Source organism: Anthonomus grandis, chromosome 18 (genome assembly GCF_022605725.1).
Source record: "Anthonomus grandis grandis chromosome 18, icAntGran1.3, whole genome shotgun sequence".
NCBI lineage: Eukaryota > Metazoa > Arthropoda > Insecta > Coleoptera > Curculionidae > Anthonomus > Anthonomus grandis.
In genome coordinates this window covers 762,908-785,308 of record NC_065563.1, presented here as the reverse complement: position 1 = coordinate 785,308, position 22,401 = coordinate 762,908, and the positions used below count along the sequence as shown (strand labels likewise).

General features: G+C 34.8%; 1 long non-coding RNA gene across 1 annotated transcript; it reads right to left on the bottom strand.

Moving 5' to 3' along the window:
• Nucleotides 1-4,083: 4,083 nt before the first annotated feature.
• On the bottom strand, nt 4,084-20,745 carry LOC126746852 (uncharacterized). Its single transcript, XR_007664006.1, has 3 exons — nt 20,661-20,745; nt 14,145-14,233; nt 4,084-5,682 (listed from the first exon to the last, which is right to left on the bottom strand). It is a non-coding gene; the product is annotated as an uncharacterized LOC126746852 (long non-coding RNA).
• Nucleotides 20,746-22,401: the final 1,656 nt, after the last annotated feature.

Genomic DNA, 22,401 nt, shown 5'->3' with positions numbered 1-22,401 from the left:
CAATATACTACCTCATTTTATTATAGATATTGAAAACGATGAGAAAACCTTAATTTTAAAAATTTTAAATTTAAAAATTCCTTAGGTTGATGTTAATACATGTTTTTTTTATGAAATTTTATTAATAATTTTACAAGCATTCCCAACATGAAAAGAAATAATGGTGATGTCATTTAAAAAAAAAGTTGAGGTGATTTTTATCACTTGTGAGGGTTAGTGTTTTTAAGTAATTTTGGGTATACATTTTCTTTAAAAAAATCATACTTAAAAATAAAAAAATTACAGCCTGTGACGTTGATAGTGGAACACCCTGTATAAATCGAGTTTCCTATAAAGAAAATACATATTAAATATAGTAAAATATTCTCTAATTCGAAATTAATTGAGTGTTAATTTCTGTGAAATGTCTTTTTTGTTCTTGAATGGCTGAAGAGCTTCTATCTTTCTTCAAGATTCATTGTATTTAGGTCCAACGTAGGGAGATTCAATATTTTCCTTTTATCATGAAAGTGAAAACTTAAATTTAATTTTGAGAGTGATATGTCATTCATAGTTAAGTTGGCTCGGTTTATAAGTCCTTGAGATGAATGGGTTTATTTGGATAATGCATTCATTGGTAGCTTCTACCAAATAAGAACTATGAAGTAAGAAATTGTCTTTGAAAATTGGGCATGACACTGGAGCATTCAATTGGCCTGGAATGGATATCAACCATTTTCCATCCATAATTCTATTAACTTGAATATCTTGGAGTTCTGTGCAAAAAGTTGTGGACACGTTATAGCATTATGCAGACAGTATGAGCATCTTCACCTTAGAACATTGAATACACTAGAATAAAAATTGGCTGCTTTGGATTGAGCGAAACATCTACACCGGGGGCAGAGAGGATATTTTGTTGATAAACATGCTCCATGTATTCCATGTTGCCAGTGATTACTCAATTTTAACAGAAGAAAATAAAGTGATATAATAAATTATTATAATTAGCAGAAACTGAGTTGTATCCTTCATTGTAAAGCAAAAGAAACGGTGAAAAATTAACTATTTTGTACTATATTTACACTAAACACCAATAATAATTAATATTTTTAATTTGAATTATTTAAATCACCAAATTTCCACACACAGCGGCGACGTCAATTTTGCCCAGAAATATTCTCGCGATAAAGGTATTTGGCAACTGCGCTCGTTATTAACTTTTGGATGGTGCACCTTTCGTACCGTATTAGTATTAAAAGGATGTTTTGAGTAGTTTCAGTGCGTTTTTCAAATTAATATTAAGACTAAAAACTCCCTTTTTGCTGAAAAATGATAAAGAAGTCTGAAGTGGGTCACATATATTCGAAAAAAAAGGAAATTCAAATCGTTCTTTTCACAGGCGAGTTAGGTGGATTCCTTCTAGGTTATAATGTTATAAAAGACGGCATATTTGTAAAATATTTCGAGTCGGCCCGTCCTTTTAATAAAGGCTTGCACGTTGTCCTGGTCCAGATCTTTAATATCTTCCCGCTGAAGTGTCGTTGCTCCGAAATTTTCTCCACCTATCACAGATACCTAGTATGTGGTATGAAGTTTCCTCCCCTGTACCGCAATTCGGACAGAGTGGACTTTCTCTTATACCAAGAAGGTGTAGATGCCTGTTTAGACTGTTGTGCCCGGTCAGGATTCCCAAGAAGTCTTTGATACTTTGTCGGGTCTTTGTTAGCAGTCGGCTTGCTTTAGAGCCGTCATGGTCTGGTATCATTTCCTTCTCCAATTCTTCCTTGTTTTTTCCCAGGCCCAATTATTAAGTGCCTGGGAGATTTGTTTTTTGCTAAGACCTAGACAAGGTTTGGGGCCTACGAAGGGGTTAACGAAACCTTGTCTTAACAGTTCGTCGGCCCACTCGTTGCCCTCGACACCTTGGTGTCCTGGGACCCACCTCAGTCACACTTTCTTGTGTGCTGCAAGCCTTTCCAATGCGTCTCTGCATTCCTGGACTAGCGCTGAGCTGGCCCTGGGTTTCTGAATCGCCTTGAGGGCAGCTTGACTATCGCAGTAGATTCAAATCCCCCCGTTACCTTCCAAGGCCTCTCGTTTGTTTGCTACTTCGAGTATAGCAAACACCTCCGCTTGGAAAACTGTGGCGTGTTTCCCTAGCGGGAAGGATTCCCCTATGTTCGTTTTCATCCTGTACACTCCGGCTCCCGCTGAATTGGTGCTTATCATCCATGATCCATCTGTGTACTAGGCCTGGACACCACTTGGCTCTTTAATTTGGTTCGCCGACGATTCTTCCCTTGTCAGGATTTCGACTTGCAACCCCTTCTTTAACCTTAGTTTGCCACTTTCTTTAGTGCATCTGGATGTCACAATTGTTATGTTTTTACACATCCTAAGAGCAATCGTCATATGGCCTTGTTCTAAGTGAACATTGCGCCACCCTCCGCTATCTCTCATCCTTTTATACGCCGCCATGGTCTCCCTCTCAATCCAGGCTGGGAGGTCCGGTAGCCCAAGAAGAATATTTAGTGGTGCCGCAGGTGTTGTTCAGTCTTTGCAGTCTGGTCAGCTTTTGGGCGTTGGTGACCTTCTATACGGCTGGCCACCATACCACGGATCCGTACGAGATCCTCGGTCGTATGACTGCGGTATAAAGCCACTGGAGAACGTGGGGTTTTAGACCCCATCTTGTACCTATTGTTCGCCGTAATTGCCATATTAGGGCCGTTGCCTTATTTACTGCCTGCTCTACGTGAGTTTTAAACGTGAGCTTGCTGTCTAAAATGACTCCCAAGTATTTGACTGCTGCCTCTAAGTAAATACTGCCTTGCGGGCAGCCGCCCTTCACCCTGGCCTCGACACTACAGTCTCCCAGTGTAGCACTGATCTTCCGGTATTCCAGCGCCGTTTTCACCCACCTGACAAGATGAGCCGGAGTGCCCCTAGTCAGGAGGGCTTGGCAGATAGTGTCTGTTTTTGCTTTGTCAAATGCTCCTTCCACGTCAAAGAAAAGAGCAAGTGCTATTTCCTGGTTCTCTATGGCTTTTTCAGCTTTGCTCACTACAGAGTGAAGTGCCGTTTCCGTCGACTTCCCTTTCATGTGGGCATGCTGATTCCTATGTAGTGGCGATTCTATTAGAATCTTCTCTGTTATGTACCTGTCTATAGGCCTTTCTATAGTCTTTAGTAGAAATGAAGTCAGGCTTACTTTAGTGCCCTAAAGGACTTTGGTTGACGGTAGTCTTTCTTCCCCGGTTTTGGGATAAAGACCACAATTGCCGCCCTCCATGTTAGTGGAACATACCCCATTGCAATGCTGGCCTCAAAAATTTTCTTTTATTTAAGGCAGTGTGGTTTCGAGGCCTACTTGCAACATCAAGGGTATGATTCCATCAGATGCCGCAGCCTTATATGGACTAAACCCACCCACTGCCCAAGCTATGGCTTCATTTGTTACTATGTTTTTGGCGAGGTTCCAGACTGGCTCCGGATCTGGTTCCTCGCCCCAAGGTGCAGCGTTTCCTTCTCCAGGAAAGTGAGTTTTAAGAGAGAAGCTTGATGGTCTCTTCTTTGTTTGAGGTCCATAATAGTTCACCTTTCTTCAGGCATCCTATCTCGGTTTTCCTGTCAGAGCCCAGTAGCTTCAGAAGACGGACTGTGTTTGAGAGAAATTCCATCTCTCCACAGAACTTGCGCCAGCAGTCTCTTTTGCATCGTCGGAGTTCGTTTTTGAATTTCCTTCTAGCTGTTAAGTGTAAATCCCAGTTCTCTTGAGTTCCCCCCTTGAGAGCGCGGTAGTGCGACCTTCTTACGTCTTTTTTGAGACGGTCCAAAAGGTCATTCCACCAGGGCAATCTCTTGTTGCCAACTCTCCTGGAAGGGCATGTGGCCTCGTAAGAACTGATGAGTATACTGTTTAGCCGTACTACCTCTGTATCTAGTTCCTCTCTGGAGGATATGTCTCCACCTAGAGTACCCATGGACTGCACAAGACCCTCTTTAAATTTGGTCCAGTCGGTAGCCCTCAGATTTCTCTTGAGGGGCTGTTCCTCCTTATCTATGATCGGACATTGTTACGTCCTGTGATACCCTCCAGTTTTCAACCCTTTCCGCAGTGTTATGTCCGTGTTACCAGCGTTATGTCGATAACCTCTTGTCTAACTCTATTGACAAAAGTCGGTTCCGCATTTACGTTTGCTACCTCAAGGTTTTCCGCTACTACATATTCTAATAATGTCGTAACCCTCGCGTTGGTATCCGTACTTCCCCATACAATGTTGTGCGCGTTTGCGTCACCCCGCGATTAATGGAAAACCACTATCCTTACTGTATTTTGTTAACCTTTTTAGATCTTCCGTCGGGGGAAGTTGTCCATTATCATACGGAAGATATAAACTGCATATTACTAAATTATATTTTGTGCCACTTACCGTGTACTCCAGCAGAGCTGCCGTAGCATCCTTGGAGCTTACGTGAAGGAAGAGTGTCCACCTGGCCTCCTCGAGTCGAGCAGCAACTTCCCTGCTCACCATGAAATGTAGATTAAACCTTCCAGACTCGCCTTCCGTCGTCAGGTGTTGCCAGATGGGGACGCTTAAGGCCCTATTCTGTATGCCAAGGATTTCCCTGACATACTCTAAGTCTGGCCGCTCCAGTGTCCTCAGAGTGAAGACTATCTTCACTGGCCATGGGGCGTCGGATGACATCACCGCGGTGAAGGTGTGACCCCCTCGGTCAGTGGTTGACAGGAGCTCAAAAGCCAGTCTCTGTTCGTCCTCCGTGGTGACCAGAAACCAGCTCGTCTCTGTGAGTCCGGAGTTTCGAGAGTGGAGCTCAGTCTTGGTCCTCCTCATCTCAGAGATGAGATGGAGCCTGAGGCGGTCCGGTCCGCCTCCTCTTTGGTCACCCTTCCACCTTCTCTGTCTGACCTAAAAACGACCTGATTTGCCCTGTTGACTGCCCCGCTATAGGAGCCAGAACTGGGTTGGTCATTTGTCCCTCGTGGATGCCCTGACTGGGTATCTCTCCTTAGAAGAGGAGACGCGCCTGTCTGCACATCTTTTTGAGGAATGGACCTGCCCTGTTGCCTAGGCTTCTTATGCTGGCGGTCGGGTGGGGTGTCCTTTTTGATTTGCCTCTTTTTGCTAGAGGCGCCGGTGCTGGGTGTCCTCCTCCCTGACAGCGGCGGGTGCCGTGGGCAGGATGATTAGGTTCAGCTTATCTGCCTCTCACCTTACATGTTTTGCCCTTGGTCCACGCCCTTTTACTAGCTGGCGACTCCTCAAGTGTTGCCCGCTGTTCGAGGCTTTGGTAGTGCCCTTAGAGCTGCCTCCTACAAGAGGATTTGTAGAAGCAGAAGCTGGTCCTGGACGAACTGTTGATCCCTCCTGGTTGGCTTCTCGCTCCTCCTTCTTCCTCTGTTTTTCCTCTTTCCGCCTCTTTGTGCGGTTGCGGTTCTTTGCCTGCTTCTTTTTTTTCATGAGTCGCAGCAATTTTTCGGCTTTGTTAGCGTTCCCGCCTGGTCAAAACCTTTTGGTTCTGCCCTGGTCGAGGAGTTTTCGCTTACTTCAGCTTCCTAATTGCTAGCGGCTAATGACCTTAGCAGCTCCTCCGCCTGGATGGATGAAAAGTCCATCCTGGCTTCGGGGGTAGGATCCCCTGTCTTGTTTGTAGGCTCTTTTTCTCCGACGTCCCTTTCTTGTAAGTTCATAATAAGTTAATTTTTTGGGTTGGTGAGAATATTATACTCTATTTCAGAAGTGTATAGAGCAATAAACTGGGGAATTCCGTTCTGTTTGGCTACATTTCGTGGTAGTTCATAGGCGCAGGTACTTATAATATTTATGAATTTAATTTTCACGGATTAAATGCCTTTATTTTGAAAGAGATTAAATACTAAATAAATACTTTTAATCCTTTTGTATAGGTACCTATCTTTTAACGTTAGTAGTCACTGCTACGCTGTAGTGTAATCACAATATTATTATCCCAATATTTAAAAAATGAAGGTATTCAGTCCAAAGAAAAGATGTACTAAAAATTCTCCACTATCGCTGAGTGAAAAAGTTATTATTTTAAATGTACATGATTGCATAAAACACGATTACCCTAGTTTTACTGTGCAAGAAATTGTTGAAAAATGTTCTCGAATGAGTGGAATTGGAAAGTCCACCATTTTCAAATTGTTGCGGGAAAGAAAAGTAGCAGGTCAAGTGGAATCTCCCAAGCAAAAGCCAGGACGACCTACAAAAGTCCTTGATGAAAATGCTAAATGTATAATTCGAAGAAAAGTTCACTCTTTTTATTTTAAAAAGGAAATACCCACCCTAGACAAAATTTTAATGGAGCTTGGCCGAGATGACAGTATTCCGTTGATAAGTAGAAAACTTTTATGGAAAACTTTAAAAAATATGGATTTTGCCTGGGAAAAGCATAACCGCAAAGCACTTTTACTGGAGAGCGACGAAATTGTTTGTTGGAGACGACAATACTTGAGAAGTATCAAGCAGTACCGCAGGGAGCAAAAGAAAGTTTTTTATCTTGATGAGACGTGGATTAACGAAGGTTATATAGTCCAAAAAATGTGGCAAGACAAAAATATAACCAGTGCTCGCCAAGCTTTCATAGAAGGCCTGTCTACGGGTATTAAAGTACCTTCGGAAAAAGGAAAAAGACTTATAATCACACATATTGGAAGCGAAGAGGGATTTTTAAAAGAAGGTCTGCTAACCTTTGAGTCGACTCGCACAGGAGATTACCATGAAGACATGAACTCAGACGTTTTCGAGGACTATTTTGGTGAAATGATAAAATTTCTTCCGGCTAATTCGGTGGTGGTTATGGATAACGCAAGCTATCATTCACGGCGAATAGAGAAGACGCCAACTTCAAGTTGGAGAAAGCAAGAAATTATCGATTGGCTGACTGCAAAAGGTATTGCGTTTGAAGCAAATTTGATAAAAAAAGAACTGCTGGCAATAGCAAACTTACACAAAACTCGTTTCATGAAATACGCCGTGGAAGATATAGCCGAAAAATATAATATAACTGTACTGCGCTTACCGCCATATCATTGCGAACTAAATCCTATAGAACTGATATGGGCGCAGGTAAAAGGATTTGTAGCAAGACAAAACACGACTTTTAAAATGAAAGATGTTAAGTTACTGTTTGATCAAGCCATTACGGAAGCGACACCAGAGAATTGGCGAAAAGCAGTCCAGCATGTAATTAAGCAAGAAGACAAAATGTGGGATCTTGACAACCTCATCGATCAGACAGTCGATCCTTTAATTATAATGTCAAGAGGTGATGACAGTTCGTCAGATGACGAAGAAGACTACAATCTATTATAATTTAAAATTGTTATACACTGTTCAAAAAGTGCCAGATCCAAAAGTGACATTTTCAACTGTTTTACTCTACATATTATGTTCAATAAATTTGTGAAAAAAATATATTATTCCATTTAAACAAAAGTAACTTTCTAAAATAAAATAGCATTTAAGTACACTAATTATAAGGTAAAAAACAAGTCCCAGTTGCACGCCTTTGGCGAACCGTTTTCAATGTTTATCAGTGGGTAACAATGGGCAAAACTCATAAATTGACCCAAAACCGGGTGGCACTACCTGCAATCAACGAAAAGAAAGAATTTTACATTGAAACTAATACCCAACTAAGGTAGTGGCATAAAATATTGGTGGATCACCAGGTACCACTTTTGCATACCTAATGAGGTTTTATTGCTCTACACACTTCTGAAATAGAGTATAATAAAGTATATTATTAAAATCTAGCAAATTTATTGCTTATTCGAACCCGAAATGCCGCAAAATTAATGTGTGCAAAAATGAAGGTAGTGTCTGGTCGATATCCAGCAACCAGAATCGAGAACGCAGCATATTTCGGTTGCTAGCAACATATTTATAGTCGGCGCCTATAATTTAATCAATATAATCCCCGTATCTCCTGGAATTCCAAAAGAGTTTTAATAATTTTTTGTCTAGATATTAACAAATAAAACAGAATAAAATATAACAGATAAAAAACTAAATCGGTTTATAGTGGGTATAAACCGCGACAAACTAAGGTTTTTTTTTTATAAAAATTAATTAAAAGGTTAACTTCCAAAGGATTTGAATTAAACTTTTTTTTGTAATATATAAATATCTAAACGGATTTGAGCTGGTTGCAAACCTCTAAAAACGAAAGAGTTATTGAGTTAGATGTTATAAACGGCTATAACTACTAAAGGATATGGATTTGGAAAACTTTGCCTTATAGCCGTTAGGAGTTACATAGCACTTTTTATTTTTTAACATCTAACAATTGAATAATTTTTTACCCAAAAACTTTCGTTTGTAGAGGTTTGCAACCATCTCAAATGATTCAGATATTTATTATAGAAAAAAGATTATTTCAAATCCTTTGAGAGCTTTTTTCATTTCTTTAACATTTAACTTCAACTTTTTAAAGTAAAGTAATTTTCACAAAAAAACTTTAGTTTGTAGAGGTTATACTATAAATCATTTATAGTGGTTATACTATAAATCGATTTAGTTATTAATTATTAATATCTGAACAAAAAAATATTAAAATTCCTTGGGCATTTCAGCAGATACGGACATTATATCGATTAAAGAACGACATACGCTGCGTTCTAGATTTTGGTTGTTGGATATCGATTGGGCGCTAGCTTCACAAATATGAAAAAATATCTAGAAAAACAACACAAAGTGGCAATATCGGATACGTGCATTGTAAATATAGAGGTATTCTACGTTGCCAAGTTGCTTTTTTTCTCTAATTTTTTTGTCAGGCATCTTTTTTTATTCTGAAAAATTTGTTTATTACTCTCAAAGTAGCCGGCCCCGGCACACAGTGCTTCGAGTATATAGGACTTGGGACAAAAATCAGTTACTTCTATTGGGCTAAGCGTAATGCTCCGAAACTTATGCAACTTTACACAAATAAAAGGCCCTTTCATTGAAAGAATTTATAGATACAAATAATAAATGTAAAAAGTGGGAAAAAATAACTCCTAAATTTAGCAAAAAATAAACAGTACTAATACTAAGCATGAAAATGCTTTAAGGTTTATGTGAAAATTAATCTAATCAAAACTAAAATTTTGTTTGTATTTTAACTAAAACTGAAAACTATAACAAAAAAATCTTAACTTAAAAAAGGTATGGAAAATATGTACACATATTATATATAGGTTTAAGGAAAATTATTCTGAATCAGAATTATCGCTAAAATCACTGCTGACAGAATCTTCTTAATTTATGTCTATATCATCAATTAATGTCCTTTCCTCTCGTATAATATATTTTTCGACTTCCCGGTTTTGATTCTCATTTTTCTTTGAAGTGACTGTCCTTTGCGATGAGATAATGGGCTTTGATGTTAAAAGTAGTATTTTTAATAAATCCATATTACATTTTGTTCTAGAATACTTGCGGGTGTGAAAGAATCGATATTTTCTTGCCTCTTTATGCCTCGCTTCTAAAGCATCCTCGGAAAGTTGTCCTATAAGTAAAGGAAATGAATCAAGTATTTCAGATCCGTGTACCAGAACCTTATGCAAGCTAATTGGCATGTAATACCAATTATATAAATCTAAATATAATTGTTTAGTCTCATCTAAAAGTTTCTTAAACTCTAGTACTTGAATGTGACAGACACCAGAAAGAGTACCAAGAATAGTCGAAAAATTTATTATAAGACGCTTGTCTATTCCTGTTATTTCAGAGCTTAAGTCTGGATTGTAAAAAAAGGAAGCTGTATTGCCATCGTTGCTTGACCCGTATCCTTGCTTTGGTTTGTCCATAATCAGGCTATTTTTTATTTAAAATCTGACTGTATTTTCGTTTTGTTGTTTTCCACTATTTGCTTATTTTCTGCTCCTTTAACTTGCCAAGATCTTATTTGCAATCGATAACTAATGTGAAGTAAGCACGCAAAAAATCTTATCCAGCAGTGTAATGTGGACAAACCAAAGCTATAGTTTTCTACTTTTGAAGGACGGTTGGTATTTGGCAAACTCATTTCTTTCGGACTTCCACAGATGATGCATCTGGATATTGCGTTTGTATCAGAGAGAATATTTGCTACACTACCATCCATCATAGTGAACAATATTTTAAATGATACTATACAAGTAGTTCCGTTTTGAAATTTTAAAATAAAATTATTAAGGTCATTAATTTTATTTCTGCTTTGCTTGGTGAAGTGAGTTTTAACTTGAGGCAAGGGATTGCTCAAATTTAAAAGGGAATGTATTTTTTCATAAATAAATAGTTTTGGATTTTAATTCCGATGGCCATGTCTCAAAAAGTTCAGCTTTCTTTATTGATTTGACATCCTCTGAAAAAAAAATATTTAAAGCTTCGTCGCAGACTGACGCAGATAAACTATATACGAAATGATAGTATATAAATGTATTAACAATAAAATGTAAAAACTACAAATGGTTTTAAGAGGCTTTTTTTATATGCCTTTTCAAAGTTTCAAATTTAAAGAGAAATATAAAATAATTGCAAACTACTTTTACATTTATTATGGTTAAATGATAAATGACTTTTAAATTTTTTAATACATGATATTAAAGTACATACCTTGTTGTACACTGTCCATGTTTAAAAAAGATTTCAACTTTTAACCGCTTGTCTTGAAACACCAACAAAGTATACTCAAGTTTTAATAACAAAAAGGTACTGGTCAACACACGAGATTTTATTATTTTCGGTGCAAATATTTATAAACGAAAAATGCTATTTGCAACAACATTTTTGTGGAATAGTGGCTATTAGTTTGTGGTCTTTAAGATAAGGTATTTAAATACTTCTGAAAAACAAGTCACTTTTTCGATTTTTGTCCATTGGTCGAAGCACTGTGCGGCAGCGCGGTGGGTATATACCTGCCTAGCAGTCGTGTGGCCCTGGGTTCGAGTCCCAGACTTGGCATGGTCGTTTGTGATGTCCGATTTACTTTAAATACTAAAAAAATTATATAGAGGCTTTTCGTGACTAAATGTGCTCAGCACAAGGTCAATAAATGAATTTAAAAAAAAACTCTCAAAGTATATATTAATGGTTTTTGGGGTAGGTTTAAGAAAAATGGATTTTGGCAATCAAGAATACGTATAATTGATACTAGTGATATATACAGGGTGTCCGCTAATTAATGGTACATGGAAAAACCACAGACTCCTGATGTAAAAATATTACGATTTAACTATATTTACCTATATCCAAAAGTTGATATTAACTGAGATACAGGGTGTTAAACTTAAAACTTTTTTTTTGTTTTTCCCCAATAACTTTAACAAAAGTTAACTTTTTTTCACAAAAATTTGTAGTTAGGGGTTTTTTAGGTCGAGAAATTCATTTTTTTAACAAATTGAGTATACAATGTAGGGGGCGCTGTCTGCGACATCTTTTTCTCTTTCATAAGGTCATAACTTTTTTGTGCTTAACTGTATTTATGTTTTTATTGAAAATAATACTTTTTTCATATTTTTTACGTAAAAAAGGTATACAAAGTTGAAGTCGCTCAGAGTTACCGTTTTGGAGATATTTGTATTTAAATTATTTAGTGCACCATGCACTCGACCCCGGCTGAATAATTAATATAATCGGGAAATAATTCGCTTTTTTAAAGTAAGCTATGAGAAAGCAAATGAATTTAGAGACGCAGTTGTTAGGAAACCGCCATGTTGTTGTTGTTTGTTGATTAGTTTAAAGTTGTCAGAAAATATTTAATTAGTGTTTTCTGTGATTTTGCATCCAGTTTACTGTTTTGTTGAATTTTTAAATTTTTCGTAAGTTGAGAAACAATGCCGAGGCACAATCTTTTTTCAAATGCCGAAATGAGGGATATGTTGTGTGTATAAGCGCAGGCAAATTTTAATGGACGCGAAGCCTATAGACGATATTCCGAACTCTATCCAAATCGAAGACAACCTGATTTCAAGATCTTCAAAAATCTTTACGATCGATTAGGAGAAACAGGTACATTTCGTCCTAAACGGAATTCCGCAGGGCGCCCGAAGGTTATAACTCCAGAACAAGAAGAAGAAATTCTGGTCCGCGTGGCTGAAAATCCGGAAATAAGTGTAAGACATGCTGCTGCGGCAACTGGAGTAGGCAAGTGATCCATTTGTAAAATATTTCACGAAGAGGGTCTTTATCCGTATCATTTCACTCCTGTGCAAAATTTATTAGAAAATGATTTTGCGCCCAGGATAGAATTTGCCCGTTTTTGCCGTGCCCAAATAAATGCCGACCCCATGTTTCTGAATAAGATACTATTTACTGATGAAGCAACGTTTACACGTAGAGGCATTTTCAATTTTAGAAATAAACACACATGGGCATTACAAAATCCACATTCAGTACACGAGCGTCATTTCCAACATGAATTCAAAATTAATGTATGGTGTGGTATAATCGATAATCATTTATTGGGCCCTTTCGAACTACCGCCCAATTTAAACGTGGAACTCTACCTTGAGTTCCTAGAAACACATTTACCAGATTTTGTCGATGATATTCCGCTGGACATAAGGCAACATATGTATTTCATGCAAGACGGAGCGCCAGCACACTTCTCTAGAGCTGTCAGAGAGTACCTGAACAACCGTTTTCCTAATCGCTGGATAGGTCGTGGGAGCCAGAGGCCATGGCCGGCGCGAAGTCCCGATTTTAACCCGCTGGATTTTTGTGTATGGGGCTATATGAAGTCGCTCGTTTACAAAGAAATAGTGAATTCCAGAGAAGAACTATGGCAGAGAATTTTATATGCTGTATTAGGAGATCTTTCAGCAAAAGAACTGTTAAATGTATTGAAGTGAATGGTAGACATTTTGAACAGTTTTTGTCAAAAGCAGATCTATTTTTTTACTAAATCTCGTCACAGTTTCAAAATGGAAAAGTTATCAGTCGCATAGTTAAGTTTGTTTTCGTTAATGTTGTTTTCTTTCAATAGATTTTCTAGTGTCATAGTTATTTTAAATAAAGTTAATTAAATGATAATCCAATTTTTGTCTGCATTATTCTCAATGACTTATACTAAAACTGACCTGAGACGACTCTGAGCGACCCGAAAGTAGAATACCTTTTTTACGTAAAAAATATAAAAAAAAGTATTATTTTCAATAAAAACTTAAATACAGTTAAGCACAAAAAAGTTATGACCTTATGAAAGAGAAAAAGATGTCGCAGACAGCGCCTCCTACATTGTACACTCAATTTGTTAAAAAAAATAATTTCTCGACCTAAAAAACCCCTAACTACAAATTTTTGTGAAAAAAAGTTAACTTTTGTTAAAGTTATTGGGGAAAAACAAAAAAAAAGTTTTTTAGTTTAACACCCTGTATCTTAGTTAATATCAACTTTTGGATATAGGTAAATATAGTTAAATCGTAATATTTTTACATCAGGAGTCTGTGGTTTTTCCATGTACCATTAATTAGCGGACACCCTGTATATCTGATTCGACCAATGGTAATACTAATCTAAAGGTAATAATTGCACCATTTGAGTCAAATTAAATTTAATTTCAATAATCTAAAAATTTAAAATGTTTTAGATATTAACTGGTATTGGCAAACTATCAATTGTTAATCGATTTTTTACCATATTTATTTGTTTTATTAATCCAGTTAGATCAATTATTGAATTATGTAATGGGTTTAACTTAGCAAAAGATATAGCTACTTGTTTTTTTCAATTATATTATAAATGATTTGATTGATGTTTGATGAATTATAAAATATAGTTCAAGATATTGAAAACTATTTGATTGATTGAGTGATACTTGATTAATTGTCGTTTTTAATTGTGATATGCGACTTTTTAGAATATATTGATTTGCAAAAACATTTGATCACATCATTTTGATCAATATTTCCAGTAATTACTTTTATTAAGGAGCCAAGAGGATTTAAAATATCTCGTTTTTGTTTTTCAATATGTATATTTGGGATTATTTGTCTAATACTATGTTCAATTCGTTTTTCATAAGCAAATAACGCTAACAAGGTGTTTTCACATTCTCTCATATAAATAAAATCAGTATTTAAAGCGTTAATTAAGATTTTCGCATAATTTTTGAAAGTATAAAATTCTTTTATAATAAGAGTGAAATCTTACCTAATTTGTACGGTAGTATTCCAGGATTATTATTTAGATCATGGAATTTTACTCCATTCCCGTTGGTATAGATGATTCCGATCATCAATCTGCAACAAGTGGCATTATTTTAGCTTCATTTACATGAATTATTTCTTCTTTATTGTCATTTTGATTTTGAATCTCTGAAATTTTATTTTCTTTTAATATCTGTGTTCATAAAGAGGATCTTGATTTAAGTTTACCAAGCCTTTTGTTTTGTTTCTTATATACTTGATATTCTCATTGTAGATTTCCCGATTTTCGAATTTTTTTATGTTTTTCAATAATTTGTTCTTTTAACTTAATAGTATCATTTTAAATTTTTTGGTATAATGCCTCGGTTTTAATTCAATACAAATTTATATATTCCGGATAAATATGAGCAGCCATTAATTTCATGGGATCTTATGTATCCATAAGTAGATTAGTTTAAAGGATGTAAAATTTGTACTGGACTGTATAGTATTGTTAGAAGCAATAAATGCATATGGCATTATACATACAATGTCTTCATTTTTATTTTTTTCTTTGAAGTCTAATATGTTCAATTAAAGTTGAATTTAATCCTTTATTAGGGCTGTTTGATTCGGGCGGTTGTGGGGTTGTAAAATGAATGAAAAATACTATACCAGAGTTTTATTGAAAGTACTGAAATTAGTGTACCAAAATAGGGTAAAACTTCATCAAATTCTGAAAAAATTATCAATTGAGACAAAAAAAAAGACTAGGTTAAATATATTTACCAATATTGATATTGCTTGTGTGCTACGCACGACTGCAAACTCATATTTCAAATCATAAAGGGCCAAAAATATTCTTGGAAACTAAAAACCAGTATATATACCGAAAACAATATAAAAGATTTTTTCCTCAAACAAACCTTTTTTTATTCAATAGCTAAAAGAAGAGAACTGGGCTGACGTTTTTGGTCAGAATGATCGTGATGTAAATAGCTAATGGGGTGCTTTTACAAATATACTTGAACCAATTTTTAATCAAAGTTTTCCAAAAAAACTAATATGTAAGAAAAATAAAAAAGATCTCTATAAATATAATAGGGAAGTGAAGTATCAATTAGATGTTTATTCGATGACTTTTTTCGATGTATGCAAATAGATACAAAATTGTAAAAACAGAGTGAGATGGCCGGTTGATAAAATGCACATAAACATAGCAGCTAACCATAGAAGCTTCTTGTTAAGGCCTATAAAGTCCAAACGAACTTTTAAGTATTCCTAAAAAAGTAAAAGATAAATATATCAGTGAGTATTATCAAAATATGCATTTCCAGCAACATCTTAAGTTTTCTGCCACATGTTGCACATTTCATTAAGGCACGGCCCGCATGCTAATGCATTTAACAACTATACAGTGTGTCTCAAAATAGGCGAATTTATACGTAAAAATGACAAAAAAATTTGTAGTTGAAATTTGACCGCAGGGCTGGCATCCAGCCCTGCTTGAATAAAAAATAAAATTTAGCATATTTTTATTTTTTTTAAATCAAGCATGTCTTGATTCGAGCTTGTTTTAAATTTTATGAGTAGGTAAAGTAGTATTCCTAGGCAAGATATAAAAAAGTTTATAACAAAAAGTTGTTTAGAACCCAAAATTATGCCTGAATACCGAATTTCACAACCATAGGCCTACTTTGAGTTTTACTTTTGTGTACCAATTAATTTTTTGATTCATATTTAATTATTAGAGAAAAACTAACTAATTTATCTAATAGTAAAATAATCTAATAGTTAAATCACTGATCTAAGAGTTACAAACTGTTGGGGTATTTAACCCACTGTTTGGTTCACTCTTTTTCGTTAATTAAAACCAATACATAATATGACAACACTTTAATAATTTTTGTACTTGCACGGTAAACTTTAATTTTAAAGATAAATGACCAAACCAACATGGCTACCATTTCAAGCCAAAACGAGACACATCTTACCATAGTAACAAAAAACGTGTGACACATGTATGTAAACAGATGTATGTGGGTACATGGTGCTGCCGCCACTATGTAAAAGGATAAACCTCAAGCGCTTTTGCCGTGGTGGTGACATTTAGATACTTAAACTTAACACAAATCATCCCCAAAAATATGTTTGTAATAAAATGTACATAGTACATCTAATTTAACAAAAAAAATTATTTTATTTACTTATTTTAAATTTATTCAATGTAGCTACCTCGAAACATTTTTCAATCTAATTATCGAAACAAATTTGCCAATACCTTTCCTAAACTTTTTTAAAAGAATTTCTAACTTGTTCAATGGAAATTGAATTCCAAGCATCTCTAATTCTTTGTTTTAGTAATTCCTTATCATTTGCTAATGGATCGGAATAAACAATTTGCTTGATCCCGTAAGTCGGAATCAGAAATGGTTAAATCAGGTGACCTTGGCGGCCACCCAATTGGGCCGCGTCTTCCAATCCATTGATTCGGAAAAGTTCTATTAAACCATTCTGCTACTTGAATAGTGGAGTGCGCTGGACAACCGTCGTGTTGAAAATAAAGATTTATTCTTTGATCAACTGGTAAAGGTTCTAAGTATGCTTGAAAAAATCTTTTCAAAATTTGAAGATATTTTTCTTGATTACGAGATCCTTTAATAAACTATGGTCCAATAATACCTAAATGGTAAGATATGGCGCACCATACGTTGACTTTTTGAAAATATTGCCTCTTGCCATAGATTACCCCAAGTTTGGCGTTTAATTGGACCAAAACCGACAATTTTGGGATGAAATTGCACCATTTGTCGTGAAAGTAGATTCGTCCGAGAATACTATTGCCTAACCAAGCAGAAAATAAGAAACGGTGCGATTCAAAACGTAGTTTAACGACATACTATTTCCACTACCATACGATTGCACAATGAACATTTTCTGCTCCAAATTTAATAACTCCATTTTTCTGTAAATTCCGATATTATTAATACATTTTTAAATTACTTACTTTACAATAAAATAATGATATAGGTTTTTTGTATATAACTTTGACAGTGACAATGTTTTATAGTAGCTGCTACATTTAATTGAGAATGTTTACATTTTAAAAAGTTCGACAAAAACTCGTAAATGCAGCAAAAAAGAACCCAATATAATTAATAAGCATGCATTCCACGAGCCGAAAAAATTCCTACCGATCGTAAAGGAAATAGTCCAAGGGCAATAATTTTTAAAATAATTTTCACTATTTTAAATATTAATATTAAAAAGTGAGAATAAATAAATAATTTAAACGTAAAAATCAAAGTAAGCCTATGGTTATGAAATTTGGTATTCGGGCTTAATTTTACATTCTAAACAGCTTTTTCTTATAAATTTTTTTTATATCTATCTATACTTTACCATACTTGATTTAAAAAAAATTAAAATATGCAAAATTTTATTTTTTAATTAAGCAGGGCTGGATGCCAAACTGTGAAATTTCAACCCTAAAATTTTTTGTCATTTTTACATATAAATTCACTTATCCTGGGACGCACTGTAGACTGATCAGCCTACTTCCAAGTTTTTCAAAGCTGTTAATTGTTTGCAATCAGCTTCTCAGTTTTTTAAAAGAGTGCATTATTTTGTCTGATAATCAATATGGATATCTTGAGAGTAAATCTACACAAACTGCAATATTTCAATTCACTTGTGCAGTCTTGAGGAATTTGAAGAGGCAAAAGCTTTCATTGGAATATTTTTAGATCTTTCTAAGGCATATGATTGTTTAGATAGAAATTTATTAATAAAGAAATTACAGTTATATGGTGTGAGAAATAATTCCTTAAAATAGTTCACTTCTTATCTCAACAATATAGAGTCCAACAAGTAATGTTAACAAGCAAAAGACCACAAATTTAGATTATTTACTTAATGGTGTTCATAAATGATTTGCCTTTTGAAATTATTGACAATATTCAAACAGTATGTAATACCCTAAGAATATTTGCAGATGATGACAAATTTATTAGTGGCATTTCCAGACATACTAAGCTATGGTAGAATGAAGATCTACTGTTTCAAAAAAGCAAAGATTGGTTTAGTAAAAAGAAGAATTATAGTTAGTTTATACTGAATAAACAAAAAACGACCATTTTGATTTTTAAAGCAAAACAAAACAAGGAAGCGACCCCAAAAGAAGTAAACCTCAACAATTACAAGGTTAAAGTGTGTGTACATATTGATGAATTTTTAGACTTTTCAGAACACATTGAACATTGACAAGTTAAATTAAATAAAGCTTATTTTTGTTTCTCTACAGCGCTAAAATACCTAAATGAATGGATTAGTATTTTGAAAACTTTGAGTCCGCAGCTAGGCATGGCATTATTTTCTGGGCAGCCAACTCCAAGATAAAAAATATATTTGTCATTCAAAAAAAGGTAATTAGAATAATGTTTAAGATGCAGTAGTTAGAATCTTGTAAAGGTATTTTTAGATCTAAGGGGATTTCAACTGTGTAACTTGTTTATATTTGAAGCAGTGATGTTTTTATTTAAGAATAGAGATAAGTTTCCTACTACTGTTGATCATGGGTTTAATACTTGCAATTATGTAATATTAACTACCCTATATAGAGGCTTTCACTCTTTGAACAGAGTACCTACTATATGTGCATAAAGTTATTTAATAAACTTCCTCATAAAATATAAACTATAGGAAATCAAACGAAACAGATTTAAACAGAAGGTAAAACTGAAAGCTGATTACCTAAGCATGTAGACTTATATGTAGTTATGTCAGGGAGATGTTTTTTTTACTAAATAGGCCTTTCTTGGTGATAATTTTATTTTATATAAGTTTTCATTTATAATGTTACTTCATAGTACTAAATAAAGAAATATATTACTATTATTTCCTAATATGAGTGTATCTATATAAATAACTTCAAAAGGTTTCAAATGTTTGCTATTATATTTAGATTTTCGACAGATTTCACAATTATCAACATATTTTATAATAAAATTTTTTCAGCTTAATTTTATTAGAGTGAAAGTTTCTTGAATTCCGCAATGAATAGTATTTCCCTTATGAGAAAATTGAATTAATTTGATTTCTTTCTTCAGGTTTAACATTATTTATTACTTGGTAAAATTCAATTAATGCCATTTCATTAAAATGGTTACTTAAAACTTGTTTAAAAACTGGACATAAATTTTGTGAGAAAAAGCGAATGAAATTTTTTTTTCTAAAAAGAAAATCCTAAAGTCATTATAGGAAATACTCTTTCAAAGACGCTCATACAGAGACTAAACACCCCCAAATCCCTCAAGCAACTTTTGCAACAAAATATTGATGCTACATCAAAAGCCTTCTTCAGATCAATTGCCCCAACCACTTGTTTTTTATCCAAAGCTCAATTATAATCTTAGATTATAAACATAATCTAAGTTTGTTTAAATAAATGATTTTCAAAAAGAAATGAAACAGAAATGAAGGAGACAAAACAAGGGACCAGTATTCCAGAATATGTAAAACCAGAGATAAATATTAGACATCTTACAAGTAGATATTGAACACAGCCCTATATGTGACTGATATAATCTAATTATTATGACTGGACTGAAAAGTGTGATTTTAAAATCCACAATCCTAAGATAAGAAATCTCAGATTTAATATGGTCTTTTTGCATTTTAATTGTATAATTTTATAACTCTTGGTTATTCAAACTAAATACATTCTCCATGCACCCCGCAAAAAAAAAAAAAATCTCTCTTAAGACAAGTGGTATCTAAGACAGTCCTAATCTCTATAAAAAATGTCACATCAACTGCAAATATCAACCAAACCTAACAAAATATCAAAAGCCACAGAGAGAGCCCCCAATCTTTACTTGTGATCTCCCAATAATGGATGTTAAAGAAAGCATCAAGTTTACAATAAGTATCGCATGATTGACCTGGTCAAAGAAATGCCCTTTTCCATACACTGCAAGCAAGTGCTTTGTTTACAAAATAAGTCTTCTAAGTAATCTTACCACAGCAATCTCACCATTTTAAGAATATAAGAATATTAAAAAATTAAAGGATACAGTCCATCTGATTGCTGCTTCCTTTGATCTTTTATGTGCTAGCTTTTTGGTAATTATTAAAATCGCGAAGCTCTTAACTAAATGAGTTGGCAAAGACAGATATACAGTATCTTCTAGTGAATTAAAAATTAGTTTTTGTTATATAGGGTTAATACTTGGTATCTGTTTGCTAATACTATTCTATTCCAGGCCTTTTACTAATTTCATTATTATATTGTTCCATAAGTTTTATAATGATAGAAGTAATAAATGGTAGAAGCTGTTTATTTGATATAATAAATATTATGACTTAGAATAGGGCAACAAAAAAGCAAATACCTATACTCTCAAAAGTGTTATAAACTATATAATTAAATTTCTAAATAAGAGAAACAGGGATATACATTTCTTAGACAGGTAAGTGACTGCTCCCTTACCTGATTTATTCAGCAAGTGTCAAACATTAAATCAGAAATATTTTAACTTACGCTATTTTAAATTAAATACATGGGTCCTTCTTGCATGGACCCCCTTCGCCATTGCTGCCTCCTTATTCAGGAAGAGAGTTAAAATCTCATTTACCAGCCCTATGGACGCAACTTTCTACCTTCCATGGGTGCGTACATGATAAGCTGGAATTGTAAAAGGGTCTTTTTTAGAATTTCACACTTATTTTCTGACCATTGCCTACAAGGTAAAAGAAAAAAAATAGAGGTTATGGTTAGTATTCAAGACACAGAACACAAAATATATAGCTTCTCCCGCCTTCTCACATTTAACACTGTTGTTTACTGACAGCTGCCAATGTTGTCTGTCAATACCAAGTGTCAAACGAAAAGAAAACAAACTAATGCTTCATCCAGATGTTACAGATATCGACGCTACCGGTCGATATTCATTTGGGATTCATTCTTCATTCCCTCGAAGTATCGTATACTTTGGGTCCATTACAGTAGCCCCCCCGGTTGTTTAAGAGCATTCATTTTTTAGCACCCTATAGCTCTCACCTAGCACTACCTAGCACCCAACTTACAGAGCTAGCACCACACCCCCCAGCGAATTATAAAATATTTTCACCGGGGGGGGGCTATTGTAACCCAACCCAACCCAACCCAACCCAACCCAACCCAACCCAACCCAACCCAACCCCCCCCCCCCCCGTTTGTGTTATTTCCCCAAAATTTTAGCACATGATAGCCCTTACCTAGCACTACCTAGCACCCAACTTAGAACGCTAGCACCACCTCCCCGAGCGAATTATCAGAACATCTTTACCGCGGGGGGAGGGCGGCTAATGTAACGCGAGCCCCCCCGTTTGTGTTATTTCCCTAAAATTTTAGCACCCGATAGCCCTCAGCTAGCACTACCTAGCACCCAACTTAGAAAGCTAGCACCACCTTCCTTAGTGAATTACAGAATATTTGAACATTTTTAGCGGTAGGGGGGAGGGGGTTCGGGTAGGGTTAATTGGCTATATCGATCGACGCTGTTCGTCTTGAGATATGATTGAGACGTGTATGTTTTATTTTGTGTATTTATTCTAGAAGATAAATTCAACTGAGAAGAAGGCACGCGCGTCATATAAAAAAGGACAGAAAAGTGTATATTTCTTGAGATGGAAAAAGCTTGGGTGGTGTAAAAGCGAGATGGGGAATCAACGAGCTCGTTGTCGCTAATGACGCGGTGGCTTATACTCACTTGAATTTAAATCAACAGAGGTTTTTTTAAATTTTGCCTTCATTATTTCATTTATAACCTAAATATATTTTTGACAATATTGTTTTTCTTACTCGATGACCTTGGTTAATTTATTATTTTACAAATTATGTACAGGATGGCCCAAATTCTAATTAATAATAATTTGATGCTTAGGAAAATCACGTTAAGAAATTTAAAAAAAAAACATATATTAGCATTTTAATTCGCAGATATAGGCAGGTCTACCAAAAACGAATATCTGTTAAAAATATAACCTTGCAAACAAAACTACCTATATTATTGTTCAGAATTTTCACTTTAAAGAAAATTTAATTAAAATAGTTTCCTCTGAAAAAATCAAGGAAAAAATCAATCCAAAATCAAAAATATAATTAACAGTATAATTTGTTGATTATTAAGTATATACGTTGGTATTTAAGCCGCCAATTTGCTAATTTTTATTAATTCTTATAAATTATTGCTTAATTTTATTATATTTAGCTTTTTCAATCTTATCATTCTCATCATCTC